The sequence below is a fragment of the Salvelinus namaycush genome, chromosome 23, assembly GCF_016432855.1.
Source record: "Salvelinus namaycush isolate Seneca chromosome 23, SaNama_1.0, whole genome shotgun sequence".
In the NCBI taxonomy this organism is placed as follows: Eukaryota; Metazoa; Chordata; class Actinopteri; order Salmoniformes; family Salmonidae; genus Salvelinus; species Salvelinus namaycush.
Window position 1 is genome coordinate 26,755,613 of NC_052329.1, and position 14,479 is coordinate 26,770,091.

Below are 14,479 nucleotides of genomic sequence, written 5' to 3' on the forward strand. Positions count from 1 at the left end.
TGAGCTCCACAGTAAGATATTGTGTTAAGGGTACAGGTAGCCTAGCTCCACAGTAAGATATTGTGTTAAGGGTACAGGTAGCCTAGCTCCACAGTAAGATATTGTGTTAAGGGTACAGGTAGCCTAGCTCCACAGTAAGATATTGTGTTAAGGGTACAGGTAGCCTAGCTCCACAGTAAGATATTGTGTTAAGGGTACAGGTAGCCTAGCTCCACAGTAAGATATTGTGTTAAGGGTACAGGTAGCCTAGCTCCACAGTAAGATATTGTGTTAAGGGTACAGGTAGCCTAGCTCCACAGTAAGATATTGTGTTAAGGGTACAGGTAGCCTAGCTCCACAGTAAGATATTGTGTTAAGGGTACAGGTAGCCTAGCTCCACAGTAAGATATTGTGTTAAGGGTACAGGTAGCCTAGCTCCACAGTAAGATATTGTGTTAAGGGTACAGGTAGCCTAGCTCCACAGTAAGATATTGTGTTAAGGGTACAGGTAGCCTAGCTCCACAGTAAGATATTGTGTTAAGGGTACAGGTAGCCTAGCTCCACAGTAAGATATTGTGTTAAGGGTACAGGTAGCCTAGCTCCACAGTAAGATATTGTGTTAAGGGTACAGGTAGCCTAGCTCCACAGTAAGATATTGTGTTAAGGGTACAGGTAGCCTAGCTCCACAGTAAGATATTGTGTTAAGGGTACAGGTAGCCTAGCTCCACAGTAAGATATTGTGTTAAGGGTACAGGTAGCCTAGCTCCACAGTAAGATATTGTGTTAAGGGTACAGGTAGCCTAGCTCCACAGTAAGATATTGTGTTAAGGGTACAGGTAGCCTAGCTCCACAGTAAGATATTGTGTTAAGGGTACAGGTAGCCTAGCTCCACAGTAAGATATTGTGTTAAGGGTACAGGTAGCCTAGCTCCACAGTAAGATATTGTGTTAAGGGTACAGGTAGCCTAGCTCCACAGTAAGATATTGTGTTAAGGGTACAGGTAGCCTAGCTCCACAGTAAGATATTGTGTTAAGGGTACAGGTAGCCTAGCGGTAGAGTGGAAAGGTCGTTGGTTCGAATACCTGAGCTGACAAGGTGAAAAATCTGTCGATGTGCCCTTGAGCCAGGCACTTAACCCTAATTTGCTCCAGGGGCGCTGTACTACTATGGCTGACCCTGTAAAGCAACACATTTCACTGCACCTATCCGGTGTGTGTGACAATAAAACATTTTTTTTTTAATAAGGAGTTGATGTGTTGATGACCAGTACATATGCTTCAAGACAGAAATATAATGTGTGTCGTTAGTCAAGCAGACTCAACATGCCACAGTTTATCCACCAGGTCTGTTTAGTTGTCAGGAGCAACATTCATGGTTATACAGTAGCAAGCTAAACATCACTCACGTTAGACATCTGGTACAGTTCGCTAAGGCCCCATGGGGAGGAGTGTGTGTGTGTGTGTGTGTGTGTGGAAAGGTCTTGTGTGTGTTGTGTGTTTACATTCCTGCAGTAGATAAGAACCCAGTAATCTGTGTGCCGTCCCTGTGGTAACCTGCTGCTGACAGGAGGTCAGGGTTCACATCCCAGAATCCTTATCTTTCTGTCTGGTGAACGTTCTGTACCAACAAACCCCTGAACCATGTCAAGATTGGTGTGGCTATCGGTGTGGCTGTTGGAAGGGCCTGTTTGGTGTGTGTGTCACTTGTGATGAAGGTAAAAATGGAGGACAGAAGCGATAAGTAGATGGAGGAGAGAGGAGAGGAAGGAGAGATGGAGGAGGAGATGAAGGGTCAGTTGAAGGACTGCAGAGGTCCCCTGGGCCCTGATGACTGATTAAACAGAAGCGGCTTCCCATCTTACCCCTCCCCCCTCCCTCCCCACGCCCAAGCCTGTCTCCTCCCCCCTCCCTCCCCACGCCCAAGCCTGTCTCCTCACCACTCACAGCCCTAATATGCCCTGGCAGGCTGAAATGAGTTGCCAGAGCTCTCTGTATTATTTTTGAAATGCTTTCACACACAGTGTCCAGGTCACACATACGACTCCTTCATGCTTTAATGTCATCCAGCCTCAATTTGCTGTGTCTAATTCTTCTCCACCTACCAGCAGAATGAGCTGCTAGGCTGACTAGGCCTCAGGACGGCGGGGCTGTCAGGCCTGAGGCTGATAGGGACTGACAACATCAAAACAGAGCACAAAGAAAAGGCTCAGAGCGTTGAGAGGAGGGCTGAGTCCCCTGGCCTTTCTGGTTGATAGTCTCTCTGAGGTGGAGTTTTCAATTAGAGACTTCAATACCCAGAACTGGATGACCAGATGGGACCAGTGCACGGCTGATCTGAATACACCTTTAAATTCCCTCTTTTCTTTCTTTCTTTCTTTCTTTCTTTCTCTTTCTCTGTCTCTCTAGTACAGCTGTCTGACAGTAACAGTAACACAGGGGGATGTTGTCTAGCTCTGTATTTGTGATTACATTTTTAATGAAGAATTGATTTATTCTGTATGGTTTTAATTGAACTCATTATGTTAGGAAGTTTAATCTTTTGAATCTATTTCCATAGTATATCTATATGATTGAGGATGTGTGTGTGTATATAAATATATGTATCTACAGTCATCACCTCCTGTTCATTAATATTTCTTAGTAGATTAATCCTCACTTTATTCGCAGCAGCCCCTATTAAACACACCCCTGTTAATAAATGATGCCTTAGATAATCTTTGCATCATTCATGAGCACTCAGATAATCAATTATTCATATAAAAGGTTCCTGTTGGATCAACATACAGTATCAGACCGTAACCATGTCACACAGGGATAGCTGCACACATCCTTATCTTAGCTTTTCCCCTTTTCATTTTAAATTCCATCTACAGTAGGGACAGATGTTGGGAATTAGTGCTAATCTGATGTGTGATGGAACAAGGCATGTGATTGTTCATTCAACCTGTCAGTGTTTTTATTGTTTGTGTTCCTACTCCTATAAATTATTAGATAAATAACTCAATATTAAACATGTAGCTGATTTTCTCAGTGATGTGCTGCTGTCAATGATATCTACTCTAGACTAAAGCAGCAGTACACAGATGTATTGAATAAATTATGCTGTCACCATCAGTATCTCAGATATTGTAATATGCAGCATACTTACATTGCCCTATGTGTGTGTGTGTGTGTGTGTGTGTGTGTGTGTTCGCGTGTGTGTGTGTTCGCGTGCGTGTCATGCTGTTCATCAGAAGTGAATAAATAATTGCAGTAGATCCCAGTGGTCTGAATGTATGCTCTGTGCTCTCCAAGTGGACCATGGGAAGGTCACAAGTTTGGTCGTCTAAATACCCTTGTTCATCCCAAATGACACCCTATTCCCTATATAGTGCACTACTTTTGACCAGGACTGTTGTCAAAAGTAGTGTACTATATAGGGAATAGAGTGCCATTTGGGATGCACACTATGCTGGCAGTATTTACTGCCTTCCTCCCTCATGTGATGTGTTTTAGTGCCTATAAATGCATAAGAGGAAACCAGAAGTGTTTTTACACATAGAACAGTCTTTTTATATCCATGTATTTATATCTCTTCTTAATGATTTAATATTTCTCTTAATTACGTAATAGGAGCATTACTCACTTACTGCAGCTGCTCTCTCTCTCTCTCTCTCTCTCTCTCTGTCTGTGTGTGTCTCTCTCTGTATAGGAGTGTGGTGGTCCCAGTGAAGAAGCCTCCACCAGGCAGTCTGGCTGTGAACACGGTTGGACATGCATCCTCCAGCAGCCTGGCAACAGGCTCCACCCCCAACATCTTTGTTGCAGCCTCCAACACCCCCAAGAGCATGATCAACACCACCGGTAGGCCTACACCCATGGGCCCTGGTCAATTGTAGGGAATAGGGTGCAATTTGGGACAAAGCCTTCTAGTGCATCCCACTTAAACCCCAGTTCCCTAGCCCCTAATACTTGGCCACTTGTGTATACTTGGAAGGAGTGGGTAGATATGAGTAAAACTAGTGACAATTCCACCTAACCTACAGTAGCTGAATAACAGGGAGCTACTACTACCATACCAATATTATTGCTTATACCTACCTTTCTTGTCTATGAGGTGCCTAGGGGCTAGTGACTAAAGGGTTGGGGCATAGGTAGGGTATAAGGGTATAGGTGTAGGGGTAAAGGGACAGCGGTTGATTTAAGATTCAGCCTGACATACAAACCATCTGAATGATGGTAAACAGGGACTCAGACCCACGAGGTTACTAATAACACTACTAATGTGTTCGGCCGGTAATGTGGTTTATTTCCAGGGAACTGTTGCTAGTTGGAGTTCGTTAGTATTTAATTTGAGTAATTACTGCAGATTTTAATAACCCAGTGGGTCTGGAATGTGTCCTTTGAAGCCGGTCCAGGAATAGGAGCAGAATTTGCGTCCCAAATGGCTCCCTATGTAGTGCACTACTTTTGACCAAGGCCCATTGGGATCAAAAGTGGTGCACTATCTAAAGAATAGGGTGCCATTTGGGACACATCCAATTTGTTTGTCGGCTGGATAACTGAGGTTTAATAATGGAGTGTAGAAACTCATACTGAGCACCAGAGGGCACTCACTCTCTACTGCTCTACATGACCATGCTTCCTATACAGTACTATGACCCACTGCTGTGTGGTGGTTCAGACCAAAATACTATAGTCTAGTAGTAGTTGTAGTGCAATGTGCATCCCCAATGGCACCCTATTCCATACATAGTGCACTACTATAGGGTATACAGGAGTAGGCCTGGACAAAAGTAGTGCACTAAACAAGGAATAGCGTTCCATTTGACTGTCCTCTCCCCTGCTCTGTGCTGTTGAGCCAAGGGTCCCATGATGCAGCAGGCTTCTGAAAGAAGCCACTTAATACAGAGATCATTAGAGCTGCAACACCTATTAAATGTTCCTATCCCCTCAGCAGGAATGTGAGAAATGTGACAGAGTCAAAGTGTGCTTTCAGCTAAACCCAGGGTCTCTCCTCCTCCCCCTTCGCTCTCTTTCGCTCCCTATTTTTCCATCTATAATCCTTCTCTCCCACCCCCTCTTTCTCCCCCCCCCCTCTCTTTCTCCCCCTCCCTCCTTCTCTGTCAATCCCTCTTCCCCTCCCTCCCCCTCTCTCTCTCCCCCTCCCTCCTTCTCTCTCACCCCCTCTCCCCCTCCCTCTCTATCTCTCTCAACCTCCCTATTTCTCCCACTCTCTTTTTCTCTCTCCCTCATTCCCTCAGACCCCACGATTTCACTAGTTCTGTTCTGTTCCGGAGATGTTCTTTGGCAACGTGACCCATGAACTCAAGGACATGCATGTGATACCTGGAACGATGATGGATGGAAAACATCTTAATCGTATCATATTAAACATGAAACCCAATATTGGACTAAGTGATAATAACTCATTAAATGATTAACAAGAAATTCTACAGATACACCGCTTAAGAACAACCAATTATAGTGAATTGGACATTAGACATTCATATACTTACAATGGTCCGAGGCGATGTCATTCCTATAGGTCGTCCCTGTCACTGAAACAGACCATGGGTGGATAATATACAGCATAGTTGTATACTGTATATTTCTATACTTGGGTATATAATGGAGTTGAATACTGTATAGTTGTATACTTGGGTATACAATATAGTTGTATACTGTATAGTGTATGCTGTACTGTATTGTTGTATACTTAGGTATATAATGGAGTTGTATAGTGTATAGTTGTATACCTGGGTATATAATGGAGTTGTATAGTTGTATTCTTGGGTACAAAATGAAGTATACTGTATATTTCTATAGTTTGGTATATAATTGAGTTGTATACTGTACTGTATAGTTGTATACTTGGGTATATAGTATAGTTGTATACTTGGGTATATAATGGAGTTGTATACTGTATACACTACCGGTCAAAAGTTTTAGAACACCTAATCATTCAAGGGTTTTTCTTAATTTTTACTATTTCCTACATTGTAGAATAATAGTGAAGACATCAAACTATGAAATAACACATACGGAATCATGTAGAAACCAAAAAAGCGTTAAACAGATTTTAGATTCTTCAAGGTAGCCACCCTTTGCCTTGATGACAGCTTTGCACACTCTTGGCATTCTCTCAACCAGCTTCATGAGGTAGTCACCTGGAATGCCTTTCAATTAACAGTTGTGCCTTGTTAAAAGTTAATTTGTGGAATGTATTTCCTTCTTAATGTGTTTGAACACTTTTTTGGTTACTACATGATTTCATATGTGTTATTTCATAGTTTAGATGTCTTCACTATTATTCTACAATGTAGAAAATAGTAAAAATAAAGACAAACCCTTGAAAGAGTAGGTGTTCTAAACTCAGGTATATAATGGAGTTAGTGTATAGTTGTATACTTGGTTACATAATAGAGTTGTATACTTCTGCTCCCATACTTCTCCCAGTGTGACGTTGGTTGGTGTGTTTGTTCCCTGCAGGAGCTACAGACTCGGCCTCCTCTTCCTCCACCTCCTCCTCATCCTTCGTCAACGGGGCCACCAGTAAGAACCTGCCCGCTGTCCAGCCGGTGGCGCCCATGCCTGAAGACACAATGGAAAACATGAGGTAGGGTCAGCGTGTGACAGTACTGTGTGTATGTGTAGTCGGCGGATTATGCATTTCAGTGCTACAGCCATATTCACCATATATCACCTGGAGCCACAGAACAGTGCATGTCTTTCTCTATCAGTATGTAACCACTGCCTGTGGTGTTGTATGAATGGTAATTCAGAGAAAATGTTGTGTGTGTGTAGCGTTAAGGTGTGTGTGGATGCTGTTGTGACCTTGACTCCTCGTCCCCACCTCCTGTAATGGTTTGTGACAGACATCTCTAGTGCTGCAGAGAGCCTGAGTACCTCTCTCTCTCTGTCTCCCAGTCCCACTGCCTCAACACATACACACAAACAAACACACATTCACACAAACATTCTCACTCTCTCTCCCTCCTGTCCCCCTCTAAAGGAATTGCAAATCAGTTGCCATGGCAGTAACCAACATCACTTACCGTAACTGTGGAGTCAATGATGGAAGTGGCAAGTTGCAGAGCTGTGTGTGTGTGTGTCTCACATGGTTGCAGAGATGTGTGTGATCATACCGAACTCTCATTTCAGTCCAGTCAAACGGACATGTAGCTTGTTGAATAGACAATAGACATATGGCCTCTGGTCAGAAGGAGTGCACTATAAAAGGAATAGGGTGCCATTTGGGACGCACTCCTAGTGACTGCTGCAATCTCTGTGTATTTCAGTGCGTTGCTCTGTGAGGTGGACCAGGATCTGAGAGTCTTTAGTTGGTCCCTGCCGGGGGGCCACACAGAGACAGAGACAGAGATGGCCCCCAGAGGTGCAGGCCAGTGTCATAGGCAAGCACTGTTTAACATCACTCACACAGGTGTCACTGTCTCACTGATGCACTCATCCCTTCACCTTCGTATTCTTCCCAGGAGGCCAAGGGGCAGAACACACTCTGCTGCTATTCCCTCCTAGGCCAAGCCTCTCTCTCTCGCTCTTTTGTCTCTCTTGCTCTCTCTCGCGCTTTTTGTCGGTCTGTCTGTCTCTGTATGTTTCTATGCTGGTGGACAGGCTACAGGCTCAAGGCAGTATGTGTCTGCTTTTAGATGCTTCCTGTATGGTTGCATGCCCCCTCCTTCCCAGTCTGTAGATAGATACTACTAGACACTAAGAGGTCTTCTCGGGTCCAAAAAGTTGGACCCGGACCCGAACGGACTCGAGAACAATCAGACCCGGACATGAACAGACCCAATCCTTTTTTAAAAGCGGGACCCGGACCCGATCCTGAATTGACCCGACAACCCGACCTGTACCCTGATGGGTCCGGGTCTAGACCAGACCTGATCTGGACCTGAGTGACAAAAAAATATGTTTATCAACCAAGTTGCTCTTCTGGTTAACAAATAGGTCTTCATATGTTGGCTAGGCCTTCTATAAGTCAATAAATTCACCTTATTAGAGTAAAATAAATATGCTATGGCCATGGTCGGGTCCATTCGTGTCCACTAGGGTTTATCAGCTGTAATTACATAGACCCGACACCTGATGACAATAAAACTGGACCCAACCCAGACCCGAGGGAAAAGTTTACATTTTGGACCCGCTCAGGACCCGGGTCGGGTCTCGTGTATTCGGGTTTGGTTGGACTCGTGAAGAACTTTACTAGGCTGTGTGACATTATCTGGGCTCTAAACGGTGACACCGACACCAGTGCAACTAAAATAAAATCCACCAAAAAATGCAATACCTAGCAATATTTAGCTGCAACACTCATCTCAACACTGCTCAAACAAGACAGGCTGCCACCTGCCGCTGCTTTCTTCCAGTTATAGGGCCACACACACAGTTCCTCTATTCTATTTATTCTCTCAGTATGCTGTCAATTCATGCATTATTCTTCCTGAACAAGAACGATGCTGCGTTCCACGTTGCTTCTTAAATATGAATCCAAATGTTTCCTATTTTACTATTAGTTTGTGGATATTGCTCTTTGCAGAACGTGAGTTAGTTAGTCTAAGGAAGCTGGCATGTGCCTAAAATAATGCTAATCGTTAATGCTACTCGCTAACTAGCTAGCTAAACGCCATTTAGCTAAATACACTAGCTAGGGCAAAGCAAATGTTAGCTCTAATACAGGTTGCTAGCAGTGGTGGTGTAGATCAGCATGTTGTTTGTCTAAATGCAACATCTATTCAAATGTGATTAGGGTCCCCTGAGAAACACTGACCAACATTTTGGTTCCTAGCCTATCATAACTCCTACGTGGCTTTTTCATTTGTTGTCATTCCAAACAACACCAACCATAGAATTAGAATAATCATTGTATTTCTATGATTCCAACAGTTTACCCAAGTGTTGTGTTCCAACAGTTCAACCAAGTGTTGTGATATATTTTCTAAATTAAGAGCACTAGTGCTACCAATGAAATGGTTTACTTTAGAGCCCTGGACGCAGTGTTCTGCTTGGCAGCGCTCCTAGTGGCCGGGGACTTTAATGCAGGGAAACTTAAATCAGTTTTGCCTCATTTCTATCAGCATATTAAATGTGCAACCAAACAATTATAGATGACCTTTACTCCACACACAGAGACGCGTACAAAGCTCTCCCTTGCCCTCCATTTGGCAAATCTGACCATAATTCTATCCTCCTGATTCCTGCTTACAAGCTAAAATTAAAGCAGGAACCACCAGTGACTCGTTCTATAATAAAGTGGTCAGATGAAGCAGATGCTAAGCTACAGGACTGTTTTGCTAGCACAGACTGGAATATGTTCCGGGATTCTTCCGATGGCATTGAGGAGTACACCATCAGTCACTGGCTTTATCAATAAGTGCATTGATGACATCGTCCCAACAGTGACTGTACGTACATACCCCAACCAGAAGCCATGGATTACAGGCAACATTCGCACTGAGCTAAAGGGTAGAGCTGCTGCTTTCAAGGAGCGGGACTCTAACCCGGAAGCTTATAAGAAATCCCGCTATTGTCACGCCCTGGCCTTAGTATTCTTTGTTTTCTTAATTATTTTAGTTAGGTCAGGGTGTGACATGGGGAATGTATGTGTTTTTTGTAGTGTCTAGGGTGGTTGTAAGGTTTAGGGGGTTTATTAGAGTAGTTGGGTTTATGTTTAGTATAGTAGTCTAGCTGTGTCTATGGTTGAGTGTAGGTATCTAGGAAAGTCTATGGTTGCCTGAATTGGGTCTCAATTAGAGACAGCTGGTTATTGTTGTCTCTGATTGGGAGCCATATTTAAGGCAACCATATGCTTTAGCTGTTTGTGGGGAATTGTCTATGTCGAAGTGTTTTGTGTCAGCACTGATGTTTGTATAGCTTCACGGTCGTCTGTTCTGTTTGTTGTTTTGTTTTTTCCTTCTTTAAAATAAAAGAAGATGTACTTTCCACGCGCTGCGCCTTGGTCCTCTCTCAGTCCCGTTGACGATCGTGACAGCTATGCCCTCCGACGAACCATCAAACAGGCAACGCGTCAATACAGGACTAAGATCGAATCGAATTACACAGGCTCTGACGCTCGTCGGATGTGGCAGGGCTTGCAAACTATAACAGACTACAAAGGGAAGCACAGCCGAGAGCTGCCCACTGACACGAGCCTACGGTACCAGACAAGCTAAATAACTTCTACGCTCGCTTCGAGGCAAGTAACAATGAAACATGCATGAGAGCATCAGCTGTACCAGACGACTGTGTGATCACGCTCTCCACCACAGATGTGAGTAAGACCCTTCAAACAGGTCAACATTCACAAATCCGCAGGGCCAGACAGATTACCAGGACGTGTACTCCGAGCATGCGCTGACCAACTGGCAAATGTCTTCACTGACATTTTCAACCTCTCCCTGACTGAGTCTGTAATACCTATATGTTTCAAGCAGACCACCATAGTCCCTGTGCCCAAGAACACTAAGGTAACCTGCCTAAATGACTACTGACCCGTAGCACTCACATCTGTAGCCATGAAATGCTTTGAAAGGCTGGTCATGACTCACATCAACCCATTATCCCAGAAACCCTAGACCCACTCCAATTTGCATACCGCACCAACAGATCCACAGATGATGCAATCTATATTGCACTCCACAATGCCCTTTCACACCTGGACAAAAGGATCCCCTATGTGAGAATGCTATTCATTGACTACAGCTCAGCGTTCAACACCATTGTGCCCTCAATACTCATCACTAAGCTAAGGACCCTGGGACTAAACACCTCCCACTGCAACTGGATCATGGATTTCCTGACGGGCCGACCCAGGTGGTGTGGGTAGGTAACATCACATCCGCCACGCTGATCCTCAACACGGGGGCCCCTCAGGGATGCGTGCTCAGGCCCCTCCTGTACTCCCTGTTCACTCATGACTGCACGGCCAGGCACAACTCCAACACCATCATTAAGTTTGCTGATGACACAACAGTGGTAGGCCTGATCACCGACAACGATGAGACAGCCTATAGGGAGGTGGTCAGGGACCTGACCGTATGGTGCAAGGACAACAACCTCTCCCTCAACGTGATCAAGACAAAGGAGATGATTGTGGACTACAGGGAAAGGAGGACCGAGCACGCTCCCATTCTCATCGACGGGGCTGCAGTGGAGCAGGTTGAGAGTTTCAAGTTCCTTGGTGTCCACATCACCAACAAACTAACATGGTCCAAGCACACCAAGACAGTCAGGAAGAGGGCACCACAAAACCTTTCCCCCCTCAGGAGACTGAAAAGATTTTGCATGGGTCCTCAGATCCTCCAAAGGTTTTACAGCTGCACCATCGAGAGCATCCTGACGGGTTGCATCACTGCCTGGTATGGCAACTGTTCGGCCTCTGACCGCAAGGCACTACAGAGGATAGTGCGTACGGCCCAGTACATCACCAGGGCCAAGCATCCTGCCATCCAGGATATCTATGCCAGGCGGTGTCAGAGGAAGGCCCTAAAAATTGCCAAAGACTCCAGCCACCCTAGTCATAGTCTGTTCTCTCTGCTACCCCACGACAAGCGGTACCGGAGCGCAGAGTCTACAGTAGGTCCAAGAGGCCTCTAAACAGCTTCTACCCCCAAGCCATAAGATTCCTGAACAGCTAATCAAATGACTAACCAGATTATTTGAATTGCACCCCCCCCCCCCCCCCACTTCTACTCCGCTGCTACTCTCTGTTATTATCTATGCATAGCCACTTTAAAAACACTACCTACATGTCTATATTACCTCAATTGCCTCGACACCGGTGACTCCGTACCGGTACCCCATGTATATAAATGTCATTTTTTCAGGACCCTGTCTTTCAAAGATAATTCACAGATCTTCATTGTAAAGGGTTTTAACACTGTTTCCCATGCTTGTGAAATGAACCATAAACAATTAATGAACATGCACCTGTGGAACTGTCGTTAAGACACTAACAGCTTATAGACGGTAAGCAATTAAGGTCACAGTTATGAAAACTTAGGACACTAAAGAGGCCGTTCTAATGACTCTGAAAAACACCAAAAGAAAGATGCCCAGGGTCCCTGCTCATCTGTGTGAACGTGCCTTACGCATACTGCAAGGAGGCATTAGGACTGCAGATGTGGCCAGGTGTCACGGTTTTCTTCCTGGGATGAAGGAGAGGACCAAAACGCAGCGCGGCTAGTGTTCAACATAATTTAATAAAGAATATGTGAACACTACAAACAACAAAACAATAAATGTGAAAACCGACAACAGTCCTATCTGGTGCAGAACACAAAGACAGAAGACAGGAAACAATCACCTGTAACGTTCGTCTTGTGGTGATTGAACGGACCAAGGCGCAGCGGGTGATGAATACATACTGAATTTATTTAACAGACGAAACACTGACAAAACACTAGAACAAACTACAAAACAATAAACGAAGGCAACAGACCTGAAACAAACGAACTTACATATAGACGAAGAACGCACGAACAGGAACAGACTACCTAAAATGAACGAGCAAACGAAACAGTCCCATGTGGTATACACAGACACAGGAACAATCACCCACAAACAAACAGTGAGAACAACCTACCTTAATATGGCTCTCAATCAGAGGAAACGACACACACCTGCCTCTAATTGAGAACCATACCAGGCAAACCATTAACCCAACATAGAAAACAGACGAACTAGACACACAACATAGAATTCCCACCCAGCTCACGTCCTGACCAATTAAACACATACAAAACAACAGAAAACAGGTCAGGAACGTGACAGAACCCCCCCCTCAAGGTGCGAACTCCGGGCGCACCCCTAAAACTCAAGGGGAGGGTCTGGGTGGGCATCTGTCCGCGGTGGCGGCTCCGGCGGTGGACGAGGACACCACTCCACCACTGTCTTTGTCCCCCTCCTTAGCGTCCTTTGAGTGGCGACCCTCGCCCCCGACCATGGTCCAGGAACCTTCACCAACGCCCCTCTAAAATAGAGGAGACAACTCAGGACAGAGAGGTAGCCCAGGACAGAGAGGTAGCTCAGGACGAATGGCAGCTCCGGACTGAATGGCAGCTCCGGACTGAATGGCAGCTCCGGACTGAATGGCAGCTCCGGACTGAGTGGCAGCTCCGGACTGGGTGGCAGCTCCGGACTGGGTGGCAGCTCCGGACTGGGTGGCAGCTCCGGACTGGGTGGCAGCTCCGGACTGGGTGGCAGCTCATGACTGGGTGGCAGCTCATGACTGGGTGGCAGCTCATGACTGGAGGGCAGCTCATGACTGGAGGGCAGCTCATGACTGGAGGGCAGCTCATGACTGGAGGGCAGCTCATGACTGGAGGGCAGCTCATGACTGGAGGGCAGCTCATGACTGGCTGGCGTCTCTGGCAGCTCATGACTGGCTGGCGTCTCTGGCAGCTCCTGACTGGCTGGCGGCTCTGGCGGCTCCTGACTGGCTGGCGGCTCTGGCGGCTCCTGACTGGCTGGCGGCTCTGGCGGCTCCTGACTGACGGACGGTTCTAGCGTCTCCTGACTGACGGACGGCTCTAATGGCTCGGGACAGACGGGCGGCTCTAATGGCTCGTGGCAGACGGATGACTCAGATGGCGCTAGGCAGACGGATGACTCAGATGGCGCTAGGCAGACAGATGGCTCAGACGGCGCTGGGCAGACGGATGGCTCAGACGGCGCTGGGCAGACGGATGGCTCAGACGGCGCTGGGCAGACGGATGGCTCAGACGGCGCTGGGCAGACGGATGGCTCAGACGGCGCTGGGCAGACGGATGGCTCAGACGGCGCTGGGCAGACGGATGGCTCAGACGGCGCTGGGCAGACGGATGGCTCAGATGGCGCTGGGCAGACGGATGGCTCAGACGGCGCTGGGCAGACGGATGGCTCAGACGGCGCTGGGCAGACGGATGGCTCAGACGGCGCTGGGCAGACGGATGGCTCAGACGGCGCTGGGCAGACGGATGGCTCAGACGGCGCTGGGCAGACGGATGGCTCAGATGGTGCTGGGCAGGCAGGCAGTGTAGGCAGCTCAGACGGCGCTGGTCAGGCAGGCAGTGCAGGCAGTTCAGACGGCGCTGGGCAGGCAGGCAGCTCAGACGGCGCTGGACAGACGAGCAGTGCAGGCGGCGTTGAGCAGACGAGCAGTGCAGGCAGTTCAGACGGCGCTGAGCAGGCAGGCAGCTCAGATGGCGCTGGACAGACGAGCAGTGCAGGCGGCGTTGGGCAGACGGCCGACTCTGACCTGCTGAGGCGCACAGTAGGCCTGGTGCGTGGTGCCGGAACTGATGGTACCGGACTGGAGACACGCACCTCAAGGCTAGTGCGGGGAGCAGGAACAGGGCACACTGGACTCTCGATGCGCACTCTAGGCCTGGTGCGTGGTACCGGCACTGGTGGTACCGGGCTGAGGGCACGCACCTCAGGGCGAGTGCGGGGAGAAGGCACAGTGCGTACAGGGCTCTGGAGACGCACAGGAGGCTTGGTGCGTGGTGCCGGAACTGGAGGTA

At 47.1% G+C, this 14,479-nt stretch overlaps 1 pseudogene; it reads left to right on the top strand.

Moving 5' to 3' along the window:
* LOC120018583 overlaps nt 1-14,479 on the top strand; it is a 300,249-nt pseudogene that overhangs the window by 99,356 nt on the left and 186,414 nt on the right.